The sequence below is a fragment of the Mus caroli genome, chromosome 2 (genome assembly GCF_900094665.2).
Source record: "Mus caroli chromosome 2, CAROLI_EIJ_v1.1, whole genome shotgun sequence".
Classification (NCBI taxonomy): Eukaryota; Metazoa; Chordata; class Mammalia; order Rodentia; family Muridae; genus Mus; species Mus caroli.
Window position 1 is genome coordinate 52,186,349 of NC_034571.1, and position 13,912 is coordinate 52,200,260.

The 13,912-nt window shown below is 44.5% G+C and overlaps 1 protein-coding gene across 2 annotated transcripts in view; it reads left to right on the plus strand.

Moving 5' to 3' along the window:
- The first annotated feature begins 1,803 nt into the window (after window positions 1-1,803).
- Gpd2 (glycerol-3-phosphate dehydrogenase 2) overlaps window positions 1,804-13,912 on the plus strand; it is a 134,090-nt gene continuing 121,981 nt past the window's right edge. Inside the window, exon 1 of one of the 2 annotated variants that reach the window (XM_029470737.1) lies at window positions 1,804-2,108. The gene's annotated coding sequence lies outside the window, so the exon portion shown is untranslated. Of the gene's footprint in view, window positions 2,109-2,551; window positions 2,690-13,912 lie in introns of those variants that run through there. The other variant, XM_021155445.2, reaches the window with a different exon arrangement.

Sequence of the window (13,912 nt, forward strand, 5' to 3'; positions counted from 1 at the left end):
TGCACCAGGGGCAGAGGCCAGTAAGATCTCTGTGAGTTCAAGGCCAGCCCGGTCTAAAGGGTTAATTCTAGGTCTACAGAGTGAGTTTAGAGACCGGGTCTCTAAAAACAAACCAGACATGGATGGAGTAGGTGAAGAGATTTTATAAGTTTCTGTGATATTTTAAAGTACTTACCTTAAACCTTTACATTTTGAAATTATCTGTTGTTCACTGAAAAAATGAATCTGTCCACGCCCCCCCCCCCCCACCTGCTTCAGATAGGCCTCACCGTAGCTCTGGCTGTCCTGGAATTTGCTATGTGGGCCACACTGATGTCGAGTTCATGGCCATTCTCTATCTCCAGGCAGCTGGGGTTAAAGATGCGCTGCTTTGTTTGTTTGTTTTGTCTTTTAAAAAACAAAACAAACAAACATGTTCTAAGTTAGTTGTGATCTGAGCAGTTAGAAGCAAGCGGTAGTTTTAATTCATGAGTATATCTGCCGTAGAGCATTTTCCTCTCTAATTTTGCTCCTTTTATTCACAGCAGTGGTAGGGATGAAATGTGATACACACAGGAACAATGCCAAAATGCAGTGGTTTTGACAGAGAGGACTCAAAAGAAAACATGGATTGTTTGGGGCTACTTCCCAGCTCTTTACCCTTCTCCCACATTGTCACATCTTTTTCCTTTAGGGCTCTTCATGAATCCTATTGGATGCTTCCTGTTCTGATCTTTTTTTGTTTTGAGGCCCATATTTGTCAAGTGCAATGCTGCCCAGTGCTTCCGATTTTTCTCCTCTGTCGTCTAAGTTATGCCGAGGTCTGATGGGTGCTCATGGGTTTCTGATGAGAGCTGAATCCTTAGTGGGTGGAGTACTTAGTACTTAGTGAAGAAAGACTGGACGTAGTTGGGCCGGAAACACACTGTTCACTTAAGCATCCACTTAAAAGCCAATGAACATTTAAACATCTTTTATAGGCACCAGAATGCGAAAGTCAATGACGGGATGGTTTCATTTCCAGGAACTGAAATCTTTTAGGTGAACTAGTGGGAAGCCAGCATGGGATCCTGATTTCTTCTTTGCTGAGAAACTTCTAAGTAAATATTTGAGATCTGAAAAACAGGAAAACCGAAAGTCAATGGCTTACTACTAGGGTTCTCAAACTAGAATCCTTTAGAACCAAGCTATTGAACATCAGCTCTCAACCCTTAGTGTGAATCTGGATCTCTGGAATGCTTGGTTAGGTCTGGAGCTCGAACTCGGATGTTTGTGACTCAGGTCGTCACTAGCTCAGATTGTTTGCATTTCTGCCAAGTTCTCAGGTGATGCTGTACCAGGCACCATAGCTGTACTATGAAAGGCACATTTTAAACGCTAAAGATTTCCAGGCTTATTCCAAACCCTTTCAGTGGTACAGCGACAGAAGCTTAGTTCGTAAATTTAACGTGTCCAAGGCCAGGAACAAATTCTTTTGCTTTTACAGAGGGTTTGTTTCCCATAAATTACTGTGGTTTGTGATCCCAAACTATAGGCACATCTACAGGGTTTAAGAATACTAAGTATGTGACTTAGCAATTGATTACTAAACACTGCTACAATTTCCTTCAAACTAATTTGGCACGAGGAGCTTTTCGGATCAGTCCCTGCCTACTTTTCAACACCATGATCTCAGGATTCAAAGTGGGGTCTTTCGGAACCCGACCTGAGCCCTCCTTGGGTACCCTTGGGTTTGCTTAAACCTTTTAGTTGCAACAAGTGAGCTGGGCATGCTCAGTGGGCAGGGTCGGGTTGGGAGGGGGTGCAAGTGGAAAGCCTGTGGCTCCGCAGCCAGGGTTCTCCGCCTCCCCCCACCTGTACGAGGCCGGGCCCGCTGGGCCAGCGCTCAGCATCCCACCCTTGCTGATTTGGCTTGTTCTTCTCAGCGGGTCCCCGTGCTAACATTCAGGCCCGGGGTCCACAGGCCTGGAGCGCCCACAGAACGCGCTAGGGTATCTGGGCCGAGAGCTGCAGGCCGAGTCCCTAGAGTCCCCCGACTCCTAGACGCCTTTCTAGGCCCAGGGAAGCCTGGCGACTGGGAGGCGCGGAGGAGGGGACGCCGGATCTGAGGGCGCGCGACGCGAGATCAGGTAAGGCAACCCCGGCAGGCAGCAGGCGGGGGAAACGTCCTCCCCCCCCAGGGCAGATGGCAGGAGTGGCCCGCGTGGGGAGGGACAGAAACCCGACACCACAGCAGCTTCCCCGGCCTAGCTCAGCCCTCTCTTCTTTCCTCCTGCTAGCAAGGAGTGGCAGGGTATGGAGTCGTGCTCCGCCGGGGCTCAGGGCAGGACCGATAACCCGGGGCATGGCCAGCCCACGTCCCTGCGAGACCCAGAGCGCGGGGTCTGCAGCCGCCCTTCCCCACCGGCTGCACTTCCGCATTTCCCAGCCCCGCAGAGTCGCCCGGGCCGCGGTGTCGCGGCGAAGGCGGTGGCTGAGTCGCCGGATCATCCCCCGGGGAGGCGGAGGCGCACGAGGGGAGGAGGAAGTGGCCGGGAGGGGCGTCGGCGGGCGGGTCGGGTTACCGTGGCCCCGCCTGACCCGGTGACATCCCGGCGCGCTCGCCGCGAGCTCAGGGCCACTCTAGTTCTCGGTGAGGCCGACTCCGTTCTGGCTGGAGGATCCTGACTCCCTTGCTCGCCGACCCCTTGCGCGTGACGACCGATCTCAGGTGTGTGCGTCCTGGCGACCTGATCCTCTGCCTAGGCTTCTAGGAGGAAGTGGTCCCTCTCTGACTTGTGTGACTCTGTGGGGCTGCGGTGTGGCGGAGGTGGAGGTGGTGGTGGCGGGAAACTGGGGCGAGACTGTGAATTTGTTCCCACCAACGGAGGAGGAGCACAATTCTCATTCAGGGTTAGGCTAGGCTGGAATACGTTTGTGATACGCTTTACCTAGCTGGAGGCAGGGCGTTCCCACATCAATGAAACTTTATGTAAACTTTTAACTTGTGAAAGTGGCTTGTCTGGTGAGCAGGCTTGCTGTTTCCTTCTGAGGTGAGGCGGGGAAGACCCTTCTGCAAGGGGGAGGAGGCTTTCTTTGAGAAACTCAGTTGCCAGGGTGTGACTGGCCCAGGAGGAAATGCAAAGTGTACACTGGCAACAGCCTCCTCTCTCCGCAAAGCAACTGTGCCTTGCCAAAGAAAGTTTGCTGAGTGCTGCAGCTTTAGGAAGGCTTTTAGCAGGTGATAGTCCCTAGACCGTCCTTCATCCCTTAGGAAGATATACGTACTCCTGAAACAGCCTTCCTCAAGCCACAGCAGTTCTTAGAAAAGTTCAATGACAGGGGCATCTAAGTGTCACAAGAAGTAAATATCCCAGGGGTTGCTAAGGAAACAGCCAAAAGTTACATTTGGCAATTTGTATGAGTAGGTGAGAGAAGGAAGTTGTCCAGTTTGCTTAAAACAAAACTTTGTATTTTGCATTTATTTCAAAGTTTGAGAGTCTTGGAATTTCTCTTTTTGAAGGTGGAAAGTGCTGGTGATGGCCTCTCTGGGACCAGGGGCTTCTTGGGAGCTGTTGGTTAGCATATGGGGCCTGGATGCCATTGCCCAGTGAATAGCATGTGCTGTCTCTAGGGCCTTAATGATGAGAGTGTTGAAACCTCCCCCTGTTTCTCATAGAGACATTAGTCAAACGACCACACTTCCTTCATTTTAGCAAACTAACCCTTCACCTCAGTGAACAATGGGAAAGAATTTGGGATGAGAGACAAAACTGTTAGACCTCTGCTTTCTGAGAGCATTAGTCACATAGTCACCTTATAAGTAAGTCATTCTAGGCACCATGGGAAGGCAGTTGCATGCCTCACTGTTAATGAGAAGGACACAGAGTTAGCAATTCTCAGTGGATGTCACACCCCACTGCTGAGTCTTATAACTAATGCTTCTTATAGACAGTCAAAAAAGAGTTGATGGTCATTGTGGATGAATGAGATGAATGATGTTGACATACTGATAGAATTCTTACATTATCCTGCCCATAGCCAGGATGTAAGTTTTTTTTTTAATTTTTTATTTTTTATTTATTTATTTTTTTTTTTTTTTTTGGTTTTTCGAGGCAGGGTTTCTCTATGTAGCCCTGGCTGTCCTGACGCTCACTCTGTAGACCAGGCTGGCCTCGAATTCAGAAATCCACCTGCCTCTGCCTCCCGAGTGCTGGGATTAAAGGCGTGCGCCACCAACGCCCGGCTGTTTTTTTTTTTTTAAGATTTATTTATTTTATGTATATGAGTACACTGTAGCTGTGCAGATGCTTGTGAGCTATCATGTGGTTGTTGGGAATTGAACTCAGGACCTCTGCTTGCTCTGGCCCCACTTGCTCCAGCCCAAAGATTTATTTGTTGTTATATCTAAGTACACTGCAGCTGTCTTCAGGCACACCAGAAGAGGGTGTCAGATCTCATTACTGATGGTTGTGAGCCATCCTGTGGTTGCTGGGATTTGAACTCAGGACCTTCAGAAGGGCCATCAGTGCTCTTAACCCCTGAGCCATCTCTCCAGGCCAGGATGTACGTTTTCACTGGGGTTGGGTGTGTCTTACACACTTTCAGATCTCTAGCACCTGGAGTGGTGGCTTGGTTTGCAATAGGCTTCCACGAATGCTTTCTCCGGCAGTGACTAAACTGAAACAATGTATCTGAGTCTAAGAAACAGAAAGCTTTGACCTTAGAGAACATGTTCAAATTTACTAAGTCTCATAGGCAAAATATGGGTAATGGTATACACATACACACACACACACACACACACACACACACACACACCACACACACACATATATACCAGGTCTACAATCACTAGTAATATGTCCCAGAGGCAAGAAACTCTAAATGTTAGTTAGTGTCCTTCCTCCTATTTTTCTTTTGTATTGGAAAAGCAAATTTTGGGAAAAAGCATATATATACAGCTAGCCAGGTGATTTAGTTTAGTTTAGTTTTGTTTTTTTGGTGTTTCAAGACAGGGTTTCTCTGTATAGCCCTGGCTGTCCTGGAGCTCACTTTGTAGNCCAGGCTGGCCTGGAACTCAGAAATCCGCCTGCCTCTGCCTCCTGAGTGCTGGGATTACAGGCATATGCCACCACGCCCGGCAGTGATTTAGTTTTTATATGTCATGCCGGAGGAAGGCAAGAGGCAGCTGTGGTTATTAGAAGAGGGAACAATTTCCAGACCATTATCTAATTTCTTTTCTTTATTTTTGGAACATGGTGATGTTTTCTGAAACTTGATTTGCTCTGCTCAATGCCTGGACTCCAAAGGCTAGCCCAAGTGCAGAAACATACTTCAGAAAGCACTGGACATGGCACAGATGTTACATTTGACTTTTTGAAAGATGTTTTACACAGTCGTGTGTACCATTACACAGTAATAAGTAATAGATAAAGGAAAATCACTGTTAGCTTAGGTCAATGTATGGCATGTTTGTTTAGTGAAATAAAACATGAATTCTGGTGCGACATAACATCACTTTAATTGACTACATATGTAGCTGGTTCTGGTTGCTTAGAGAGGTGGAAGCCATCTTAGTTTGTACACAGTCTGTGATGTTTCTTAGAATGAGAGACCACCTAATGAGTCATTTCTCAGAAGCTATTTCTGACCTTACTGATGACTGTTGCTGGCTGAACTTGTTGGGAACAAGTTGATGTTGAAGAGACTACCACTGACAAAGACTAAAAAAAAAAAAAAAAAAAAACCAAAAGATCATCATTTTAAGAGTCCACATCGGTCCAGACTTTGGCTCTAGGCTAGTCTTGAAGTCATAGAAATCCTCCTGCCTCGGCCTCTCAAATACCAGGATTATAAGCATGTGCTGTATCATGCCTTGCTTTGAAGTAGGCTTTAAATGCCCACGAAAGCATCTGGATAATTCCACTACATTTTATTATTTTGAGAGAAGAAGAAGAACAAATACCCAGTGTTATAGGAAGAGGCGCTGTTATTGCTCTGGGTCGTATAGGATGTACTTCATTGTGCTTACTGTGCCGCCTTGCTTTTGAATTGTTGGCATGATGGATAAAATAAAAGTATGATTGACAGGTGATTACATTCAGCTTCTGTGAAGAAAGAAAAGAGCCAAGGTGGAAATGTCTAACGACTTTAGGATAGACACTTTCTTATAGTCTAAAGCCAGAGATATATCTCAGAGTCACCAAAGAGAAAGAAAGCAAGAGCTGCTGATATAGCAGGGTGTAGTGATACTTGCCTTTAAACCTAGGACTTGAGACAGGAACTCAATATATAGCTCTGGTTGGCCTGGAACTAGCAATATAGACCAGGTTGGTCTAGAACTTAGAGATCCATCATACCCAGCCTTACCTATCTATCTATCTATCTATCTATCTATCTATCTATCTATCTATCTATCTATCTACACTTCCCCTTTTTCTGTTAAGAATTTTGATTCTTCCAACAATAGATATGCTTTGTGCAGCAAAGCGTGATTTGTAATTTTTATTGGTGAAGCCTGGGTTAGCTCATTAAAATTGAAGAGAAGAATTAGCTAGTAAATTTTAGTTCTTCTTAATTAACCGTTTATTTATTTTGAATAATAGGAGCTGGGCACAGTGAAAAACCACATATAAGGTCAGTTCTCGAGAGCACCCCTCCTAAGAAACATAAGAAAAGAAGTGCCGAGCCGGGCGTGGTGGCGCACGCCTTTAATCCCAGCACTCGGGAGGCAGAGGCAGGCGGATTTCTGAGTTCGAGGCCAGCCTGGTCTACAAAGTGAGTTCCAGGACAGCCAGAGCTATACAGAGAAACCCTGTCTCGAAAAACCAAAAAAAAAAAAAAAAGAAAAGAAGTGCCTATTCTCCGTCTCTGACCCTGGAAGGTCTCTTTTTTGGGATTTCTGGGTTGAGCATACTTTTGTACATTCATGAGATTGCTGATGGTTCAGTAGATAGCTTCTGGGATAAGAGCTGAGTGCCCAAGGCTTCGCTGCTGAAATCAGAGTTGAAACTTCCGCTGCGCCTTTGACTCCTGGGAAGAGAAAGAGGTTAGAGATAATCATGAACTGCGGTGGTCCCATGATCCTGCGTCCATAATGGAGCTCTTACAAGCCCCTAAATCATGGGTTGGGAAAACCTGAGTTTCAGAATATTTGAAGGGTGGGAGGAGATAGAGGAGGAAACTCCTTGGCACTTAGTGAACCATACAGTTCTTTATTTCATGTTTACCTATATTATTTATATTATTTATTTGAAATGAGTCTCACTATTGTATCGTGGGGTGGCCTAGAACTTATATAGTGATCCCTGGCTTGGAAGCCTGGACCTTTCAGAGATCTGCCTGTCTCTGCTGGGATCAAAGGTATGCAACACCATGCCCAGCTTGTTTTCATTATTTATACTATCTTTACATTAGGCTTATAAAGACATTTGCCTGAATCAGAGATTTATTATAGCCGGTTACTAAATTAAAGGGTTGGGGATTCTAGCTTGGGAGATTGGGAGACAGTTGGAGGAAGGGTAGGTAACCTGGGAAGCCAATTGTATGCCCACTGTCTGAAGTGCATTTGTGTGTGTGTATGTGTGTGTGTGTGTGTGTGTGTTTGTGTGTGGTCAGGTCAGTTTGTGGAACTAAACTCTTAAAATGAGCTTTGTGCTTTTTTTGTTGTTTTTCGAGACAGGGTTTCTCTGTATAGCCTGGCTGTCCTGGAACTCACTTTGTAGACCAGGCTGATCTCGAACTCAGAAATCTGCCTGCCTCTGCCCCAAGTGCTGGGATTAAAGGTGTGCGCCACCACGCCCGGCAAATTATTGGATTCTTAAAAAAATTGGGCAGTGGTTTCATACACCTTTAATCACAGCACTTGGGAGGCAAAGGCAGATGGATCTCTGAGTTCAAGGCCAACCTAGTCTACAGAGTAAGTTCCAAGATAGCCAAGGCTACAGAGAAACCCTGTCTCTAAAAAGTAAAAACTAACCAACCAACTAACCAACTAACCAACTAACCAACAAACCAACCAACCAACCAACCAAAAAACCCAAGACACAACAACAGAAGATTTCAGAACTCTTTACTTAGTATTCTCATGGGACTGGAAGAATGGTGTAAAAAACCTACACACTTGGTGCGGGAGTGATGTGAGTACAGGGGCAGTGTTCTTGTCCATCTGTAGTAACACAGTTTGGAACATCTTTTAGTTATTCAGGGAAACTTGAATACAAATGTAGTTCTCAACACTGAGATACTCTAATAGTCTGGGTACATTCTGGGCAATGACTTTAGATGGGATTCTTTTCTGGGGACCCTTATCTTTGACTGCCCATGTATGTAATTGTATGATTGGTTTTAATTGGTAGGGAAAGGAGACCTCAAAACTGTAACAGAAGCCAGTTATATAAGATTTATGGAAGCTGGTGCTGTCAGACAAGAGTGAGTCTGATGAGGCTTTGTGACAGTGGAGAGAAAGACCTGTAATTTACAACGGGGATTATTCGCTTGCGTGTGTATGCAGGTGGTTGCTAGGGTGATGTGGGCTTTTTTTTTTTTTTTTTTTTTAGCTGCTTCTGTACCTGTGAGGAGGGAAAGTTGTGCTCAGTGTAAAGAGCTTCGGAAACATTTGGTTAACATAATATGCTATTGTATGTCAGTATAACCCAATAGACTTCTGAATGTATTTCAAAGGGACGAAAACAATGGTTTAGAATACTGAGTTCTCAGTGGTCCTTTTCCTTTCATTTCAACTGAATAAGTAAAGGATGTTGTGTCGCATTGTAATAAAGCCAGAAGTGCCTTTGATCAAGCTCCTGTTTGCTCTGCCCTTCCTGGGGTTCTCATGTTCTGTGGCATCAAGTCTATTGTCTTGGAGTTCAGGACACCTCCAGTTTTGTTTCTGGATTCTTTCTCTCTCATTGGGTTCTGTCTAGGTTGAAGTAAGTAGAACTCTTTAAACCTACCTCAATTCTATAGCTGCCTCTTGCTTGTCAGTCAGTGCTCTCCTGTTCTACCTTTGAAGGTTCTTGGCACGAGCTTCCAATCTTACGAATCTTTCCTCCTTCCCTCTCATAGTGAGAAGTGTTGCTTTATTTCTTTCATTTAAAATTAATTTGTAATTTTATTTTGTATATGTATATATGTATGATTGTATGCATGCATGTACTTATTTATGTAATGTATGTATGTATGTATGTATGTATGTATGTATGTATGGTGTGTATGTATGTGTGTGTGTGGTAGAAACTATTTAATTCTGGCCTGAGGTTTCCACCCTACCTTTGACCATTTAGTTCCCTGATAAAAGACACATACCATAAATATAAATAGTTTTATAATAAGCCTTCAATAGCACAAGAGCAAGTGCTCTTAACTGCTGAGCCTTCTTTCCAGCCTCCAAGTGGCTAGATTTTTAAGGGAAGAGAAACTCGGTGACCATTTATGTAGGTGAGGTGGAAGATGATCCAGGAGAAGAGGTCAAAGCTGACAGAAGAGATGAGGTCAAAGTTGACCAAGGAGCAAGCCTGAGGTTGCAGAAGTGGGGCATCGGCACTCTCCTCCTCTCTACAGTGAGGTAGCTAGGCTTCAGGGATTCGAAGCCCACAGAAAACACAAAGTGCTTATTACTCTTGGTCTGCCTCTGTGGAAGCCATTGGTCTTGCTCATGGTTCTGTTTACCTCCAGGCCCTAGCCTACCATTTCCTCTTACTGCGCATTTGGAGAGTTTTTCTCTAGCTTTCCTGGATGGGGGTTTTCTTGCCGGAGAAAGCTGTCTGCCTTACACCTCCCTATAGGCCCGTGCTCATATAAACCCATTTTCACCAACCACCATGAGACCCTTCCTCAACCCTCGGCCCCCATTAAGAGGTTTTTATTGGGCAACTGCTGGTTTCCAGGCACTGTGCTGAGCACCCTATCTCATGTTTCTTAGATCAGCAGGGAATCCTGCTGTATGAGAGATCAGTGGAGATCAGAGAAATTCAGCTACCCATTCAAAGCCACACAGTCTTTTTGGTTTGATAGAGACTTCTGGAAATCCTTGTGAAAAAATGAAGAGATAATTCTATTTCTTCTGCTAGCCTCACCCCTCATCCCCCCAATTTTTAATTTTTATTTAATTACTTTTACTTTCTGCTTTTTGAGATAGAAATGTGATCCAGGTTGGCCTTCATCTGTTTGTGGCCCAAGCTAGACTTGAACTCTTGGCTCTATTCTCTCAGTCTCCCGAGTGCTGAGACTATAGGCATGCTTGTGCCAGATTCTCCAACCCCCCTCTCTCCACCTGTTGACTCCATAGTTTCCTTTGGATTTGACTTTAGGAAACAATGACATTGTTACAAACTTCTTGAGGTTTGACACATGTGTAAACAACCCGCACCTTAGAATCAACCTGTTTTCCACTCTTGTGTCTGGGCGCCTGCCAGTGAGCACAATCATGTATACCATGGGAACATACCACTTGTTTGCCTGCTTTAACCAGGAACCCGCTTCTCCCACTTGACTTTCACACCACAGGGCGCCTTTCACCATTTCTTTATCGTCCTAAAACACAGACTCGCTCTATGACTAGTGCTGGGCTGGAATTTACCATTGCTTGTTACAGTTTTCCCTTTTGGCATCATCTCCTTTCAATCCAGTGTATTTCCTAATTGTTAGTGGTTAGAGTAGACTAAACTGTTGTAACCGAGAGATCTGAGTATAGACCCAGGCTCAAGGACAAGTTCATTTCTTTCTCCTGTGGAGTTTCGGTTGGCATATATGGTTTTCTTTCCTTGGTGCAGACTGCATGGATCCTTCTGTTTACAATGTAGTTCCTCTGGCTTTGTTTTCAGCCCTGTCCAGTGAATGGGAAGCGAAGGGAAGAAGCATTTCCACCTTCTCAACACCAACTCTTTTTTTTTTGGTTTTTTGGTTTTTTGAGACAGGGTTTCTCTGTGTAGTCCTGGCTGTCCTGGAACTCACTTTGTAGACCAGGCTGGCCTCGAACTCAGAAATCTGCCTGCCTCTACCTCCCAAGTGCTGGGATTAAAGGGGTGCACCACCACGCCTGGCTAACATCAACTCTTGTAGTGAATGTGCCACCACTGCTCACATTGGCTTGGCTGGAAATCCGATGCAGAGTCTCTCTTGCCTTCAAGGAAGATTGCCAATGACTTCTAGCTAGGAGCCGAGGATCATGGGAATATAGGTCTTTAAATGATATCTTTTTCATAGGGTCTTTCATCTTATACCAGGAAGACAGAGGTAGCATGTCAGTTGTCAGAAAACTGTCAATTCCCAACTCTGAGTCACCCCAAGTTCATACTTTCTTTCCCTACTACTTAATTTATTATTTTTCTTCTGCGACCTGGTTCTCCCTATGTAGACTAGGATGACCTTGAACTCAGATTTCCTTGCCTCTGCCTCTGGAATGCCTGGATTAAAGGCATGTGTCCCCTTTAGTTACTCTGTGAAAATTAGCCTTGCTCACATTTAATTCTTATTGCTCTTTTTAAAAATATTGGGAGTAGCAGTGCATGTGTTGAATCCAGGAGGGAGAGACAGTCAGGTCTATGGAAGTTTGAGGCTAGCCTGGCCTACCTAGTGAGTTTGAAAACATCCAGGGCACAGGGAGACCCTGTCTCTAATAAAACAACAAAAAACTGGTTTTATTACCTTTTGGTAAGACAGGGATTTGCTGAGTATCTCGGGTCAGTTTTAACACAAATTGTACTGCCCTGGCTTCTAAAGGCCAGGGATTATGGACTCAACTATGCAGGACATCTAATTTGCATTTAAAATATTTACAAGAAGGCTCCAACTTCCCAACCCAAACAGGACCAAACTCAAACTGTGCTGTCAGCCCACATTTGCCTCTAGCTGCGGGCTCACTTCCTGCCTTTCTCCTGAGCTTTGTGAAAGCTTACCTTCATGTTGGCCTTTACTTCCTTGCCCTGCGTTCTAATTTTTGGAGCATCCAAAATTCTGGGTCCAATTTCAGATGAAGCTATTTCCATCATTATTTATTGAGACCCTGACTGGCAAGCCAATGAGTTTTAATTTTTTTATTTTTGAAATTTCTATTTTGCTCAGTCTTTTCCCATATGAAATTGAACTCACTGAGTTGCTGTGACAGCTTGCTTTCCTTTGGAGTCCTCCCTACAGCTGTCTGCAGGTTCCTTCCTGGGCTTTCTTCATAGCTCACTGGCTTTTCTCTTCAGTTGCCCACATCACCTGATTTTTCCCTATTCTGGATTTGAGTGATACTCAAATTAGCATCTTGAGGCACATCTCTGGGGGCCTGGGAGTTGACACCAGTGGCTACTCCCTCATTGATGTATGCTCTGCAGTTCATGGCAGGACCATCCTTTTTTGTCTCTGAGCTGTTTCTGTTCACTAAGGAGCATCAGGGCATTTCTTTCCCTTACCACCTATAGGGTCTGTTCATCAAATCGATCAGCCTAATGCATGCTGGGCATTTCCCTGCAATTAGGACTATAGTGGTCTATAGATCCCTCTCCACTTCTATAGAATTTAGATTTTTAGTGGAGGAGAAAGGCATGATTAGTATTAAATGGTGAACAGGCATTTGAAATGACAAGTATATGATTATTGGAGGCTTGTCTGACTCGGGAGAGTATGTCTCAGAATCTGACATTTTCCTTGGGTCATGAAGGCCCAGAAGGAGCTATCTGTGTAAAGATGAATATTAGAGCCTTCCAGGCAGAGGGGGCAGGTGGCATCATGTGTGGTGGTCTCAGGTCTTTAATCCCAGTACTAAGGAGAAAGAGGCAGTTCATTGTCATCCTGGTTAAAAAGCAAATTCCAAACCAGGCAGAACTACACAATGAGATCATGTCCCAAACAAGCAAGCAAGCAAGCAAACAAGCCAAGGTGTGTTCCATTATACCCAGCTCATAGAACTGGAGCTGGAGAGATATCTCAGTGGTTAAGAACACTGATTGCTCTTTCAGAGGACCTGAGTTCAATTCACAGCACCCACATGGTGGCTCACAACCATCTGTAACTAGATTAAGATGTGAACATTTTCAGGGTGTCTGTATGGAATTTATTTTTTTTAACATTCAAGAGAAACTTTGTGAAGTCCTCAAGGCTGCATTCTGTATGGCTTTAATCCAAGTTACAATGTTTCAGTTTCATTCTAGGGTGGATTCTGTGCAGGTCATTACAATGATGTAGAATAGCGTCTGTTTCTCAGATGGGCAGGATGGCTCGTGTTGTCAGTCTCAGCTTGGCAGCTGATGCAGATGACTGCCTTGAGTTTGAGGCCAGTTTGGGCTACATAGTGAGCTCCAGGCCAGGCTGAAACCCAGAGGGAAACCTTGTTTCACAACATCAACAAAAAGACAAAAGGTCCTGTTAGTTTCTTAATCTCTTAGAGGAAAGCCCAACTTAAAACTATTTGAAAGCTTAGTGTCGTTGATAAGAAGGTACTTCTTATATATTAGGAAATTAAGTTTTGTTGGTTAGGCTTGAGCTGCATCAGAGGGTCATGGAATTTTACCATATATAATAATTTTCTACTTGCCAAGGACCAATTGTGGTTAATAGTGATTCGGTTGAGACTGAATATGATCAGTCTGTTCTGACTGCTAAAAGGATACAGGGATATGGAAAGTATGGGGTGACACTGAAAAGAGAACTTAGGTTAAAATTATAGAATTTAGTTGTTCAACTGAGGAATTATCATGTGGACAACCCATTGTGCTAAAGATGGAAAGAAGCGGACAGATTTAGGAGATGTTTGTGAAATAGGTTGGTGACTAAATTTGATAGTAGATTAAAAAGAATCAAAGGGTTCATTTCTTACTTGAGCACCTAGGCCCAATTACTGAGAAAATGAGAATTTGGGTCGATGGAAGAAGACAGAAAGCACTCTGATTTGGTTGCACCGAGTTTGAGTTGCTTCTTAGATATCTTGTACAACCGGGCAAATATTATTTCGAGAGACTGAAAGGCA